Source organism: Aureococcus anophagefferens (assembly GCF_000186865.1).
Source record: "Aureococcus anophagefferens unplaced genomic scaffold AURANscaffold_5, whole genome shotgun sequence".
Lineage (NCBI taxonomy): Eukaryota > Pelagophyceae > Pelagomonadales > Pelagomonadaceae > Aureococcus > Aureococcus anophagefferens.
The window spans coordinates 179813-183619 of record NW_008705565.1 but is presented as its reverse complement, the minus strand read 5'-3'; positions in this window follow the sequence as shown (position 1 = coordinate 183619).

The following is a 3807-nucleotide window of genomic DNA, read 5'->3' as shown; positions in this document are numbered from 1 at the left end:
CACACGGCGGGCGCCTGGGAGCACCTCAACCACGTCATCGTCGGCGGCCAGCCGCTCCTCGGCGCGAAGCGGCCGCGCGCGAACGACCCGGGCGACTGCCCCGGCGGCCCCTGGCCGCCGTCCGACCGATGCCGATAAAAGGCGGGAGCAGAGGGGGAGACGGGGGCGGGGAGGGCAGTGGGGGCTAGTGGATCCCACTGTGGGAGGCCCGCGGGTCGCCTCGTTGCCTCACGTGGTCGAGGGCCGCGTGCTGGGTCTCGTTGTGGTCGTACTGGCTCGCCGGCGTCACGTGGGACGCGCGCGGCCGGTGCACGGCGCTCAGGCTCGACGACCGGCGGTCGCGGTCGAGCTGGTGCAGCGCGCGCTCGAGCCGCGCGAAGGACCGGGGCATGTACTCCGTCAGGTCCTGGACGCAGGCCGCGAGCTCCGAGACGGTCTCGCACAGCGAGTTGATTTTCTCCTCCTGCGTCGGCGGCCGGATGTGGCGGCGGCCCGCGTGCTGCCCCGTCGCGTGGTTTTTGACCTGGACCGTGCCGCCGCGCGCGTGGACCGCGGGCGAGTGGCGCCGCTCGTCGGGGCCCAGGAGCGACGTGCCTTGCGCGTCGAGGGCCGACGCGTCGCCGGGCGCGAGGCCCCGCTCGGGCGTCGACGGCGACCCGGGCACGCCGCCCGTCGCCGCGCGCGCGAGCAGCGGCGGCGCGCCCGCGAGCTGCGCCGCCGCCGCCTGGTTCGCGCCGACGAGCGGCGTCAGCCGGCCCCGGCTCACCATGGAGTTGCGGCCCGCGCCGTCGCCGTCGCCGTCGTCGTCGTCGTCGTCGTAGAGGAGGGCGTCGAACTCGGGGATGGACACGGTGCGCTCGACCGCCGCGGGAGGCGCGGCGGCGTGGCGCGCGGGCGGCACGAAGCCCGCGGGGAGCTTCGTGACGGACATGCGGTTGAGCATGGTGCGCTTCGAGGGCTTGCGCTCCGGCGCGGGCCGCGCCGGGCTGCCGTCGCCGCCGCCGCGCGCGGGGCTCGCCGCGTCCGAGACGGACGCGTCCGACGCGTCGCCGGCGTCGACGACGTCGCCGAACGTGCCCGTCTTGCGGTTCCGCACGTCGAAGACGGCGGCGTCGAGGGCCGAGGCGTCGCCGGCGTTGATGGCGTCGCGGAGCGCCGTCGACGCCGGCTCCGCGTCGCGCTGGGCGCGCGCGAAGGCGCTCATCTCCATCGAGAAGCGGCCGCTCAGGTCCGTCGGCGGCGGCGCGCGGTGGTGCAGGTCGGGCGTGAGCGCGTCGCCGACGCCCATGATGTCGCGCGGCCGCGTCGTGTTCTCCTTGAGCTTGCGGCGCTGGAGGAGCTGGCGGCCGAAGCGCACCATGAGCGTCTTGAAGCAGTAGAAGTTCGCGGCCTTGACGATCTCGACGTACTCGAGGTCGAAGCTGTCGTTCTCGAGGATCTCCAGGATGTGCTCGCGGCCGATGCAGAGGACCATGGTGTAGCTCAGCGACGCCGCGCAGGTCCGGTCGATGAGGTCCGTGTCGCGGACGATGAAGTCCGCGCCCCAGACGGACCCCTTGGACAGGATCCGCCCCTTGCGCGCGGCGATGCCCGCCTGGAGGATGAAGAGCGTGTAGGCGACGTTGATGGCCTCCATGGGCGCGAACATCATGGTCCCCAGGCTCTGGCTCAGCTCGATGATGAAATCCTTGGACGAGTTCCGCAGGTACCAGACCTTCTTGATCCACTCCTCGTTCGACGTCGCCGCGACCTCGCCGCGGAGCGACAAGGAAAAGTAGTTCTCGATGTCGCTGTAGGTCGCCATGCGCTGGTGCTGCTTGGAGTTGAGGAGGAACATGCGGCAGCGGCGCCGCAGCTCCGTCGGGAACTTGCGGTCCGTCATCATCGAATTCAAGTTGTCCATGCGCGTGCGGAACATGGACTCGTGCACGTTCATCGTCGACACGAGGCTGCAGAAGTTGCCGATCATGAAGGCCCAGAAGACGGCGGACATGATCATGACCGTCGTGATCATGGCGCTCTCGGCCTGGTTCGTCGGCGTGATGTCGCCGTAGCCGATGCCCGTCATCGTGTAGACGGCCATGTAGAGCGACGCGAGGTAGCTGTGGCGCGCGTTGCCCTTGTCGAAGTGGCGGCCGCCGTGCGCGTCGGTCATGGAGATGGTGTAGGCGTCCTTCCAGGTCCAGGCGTTGTCGCCCATGAGCATGGGGTGGGCGATGACGCCCCAGAGGCACGCGGTCCAGTGCGCGTAGATGATGAGGAGCACCGTCGACTTGTACATGGACATCTCCGCGTAGGACACCGCGAAGACGGCGTAGACCTCCCAGCGCTCCATCATGCGCTTCACGCGGCCGATGCGGCCCAGCTTCAACAGCTTCAGCAGGCGCATGGCGCCGAACTGCTCGAGCACGGGCGCGTCCGCGGCGTACGCGACGACGTCGATGGGGAACGTGGACACGCAGTCGATCCAGAACCAGGACCGCATGTAGCGCTTCGCGATGAGCACGCGGTCGTTGATGAAGACGTTGCCCCGCGACGCGTCCTTGTAGCCGATGAAGAACTGGAGGCAGATGTCGGAGATGAACACCAAATCGATGGTCCGGTTCACGAACCAGAGCGCGTCCATGTTGCCGTCGAGGAAGGCGACCTCCGCCGGCGTCACGACGGCCGTGAAGAGCAACGCCAGAAAGGTCACGATGTCCCACTGGCGCACGGACTTGTCCGTCGGCGCCATGACGTACTTGTTGTTCGTCTGGAGCCGCCGCCGCACCGCGTTCACCTCCGCGATGAGCCGCGTGCGCTTCAGCTCCGCCTCGCCCCGCGGCGCGACCTTGTAGCCGGAGCCGACGGTCTTCGTGATGACCATCGCGGCGATGCGCGAGATGCGGCTCTTGCGCTGCCCCTTGGCGACCTGCGTCGCGTGCGCGTCGTGAAGCGCGGGCTTCTTCTCCTCCTCCTCCTTGCGCTCCGCCTCCGCCAGGTCCAGCTTCGCGCGCTTCTTGTTCGAGTCCCGGTCGCGCGGCGTGTCCGCGTCGACGCTGTTCCGCCGCTCCGCCGTCGGCTTCTGGGCCGCGCGCCCCGCGGCGCGGTCGGCCTCGCAGCGCTCGCGCGCGCCCTCGGGGATGTCGGCGTCGACGCTCCCCCGCCGCACCTCGCCCGAGACGCCTCCCTGCGACGCGACGGTCTCGGGATGGACCAACCCGCCGCCGCTCGCGCGGCGCGGGTCGGACGCCGCGGAACGCACCGACGACGCCTGCACGTCCTCCTCCTTCGACTCGCCCATCGAGGCGGCGATTCGCGCGCGCGCGCGTCCCAGAACCGAGGCGCTCCAAACACGCCCGCGGCGCCGCCGCTCCGGGTCCCGGTCCCCACCGACGGTGGGGTTGGGCCGCTGCCCGGGGCTCTACCCACCCTACACCGCGTTAAGATATATATAGCTTGCTGCCGAGCCGAGGCGATGGTGCGGGGAAACGCTGACCTTGAGGCCTCCTTGAAGACGACGTTCCGGAGACGAGCTCTGCGAGGTGTGTCCACTGTTGAGACCCCTTCGCGTTCGGCACGCGCCGCCGAGCGCCATGGGGCTCTCCCCGGGAGAGGAACAAACTCTGAACTGGCTGAAGAAGCGGGCGCTGACGAATGCGCTCAACGCGGCGCAGCAGCAGATGCTCGATTCGCTCGAGGCGCGCCGCGATTCTGGCGGCGGCGTTCTGGCGCCGGCGGCGCCGCTCGGCGGCACCGTGCTCGCGGCGCCCGCGCCGCCCGACGAGCGGCGGACGAGCGTCGAGGCTGAGGTGCGCTGCGCGACGG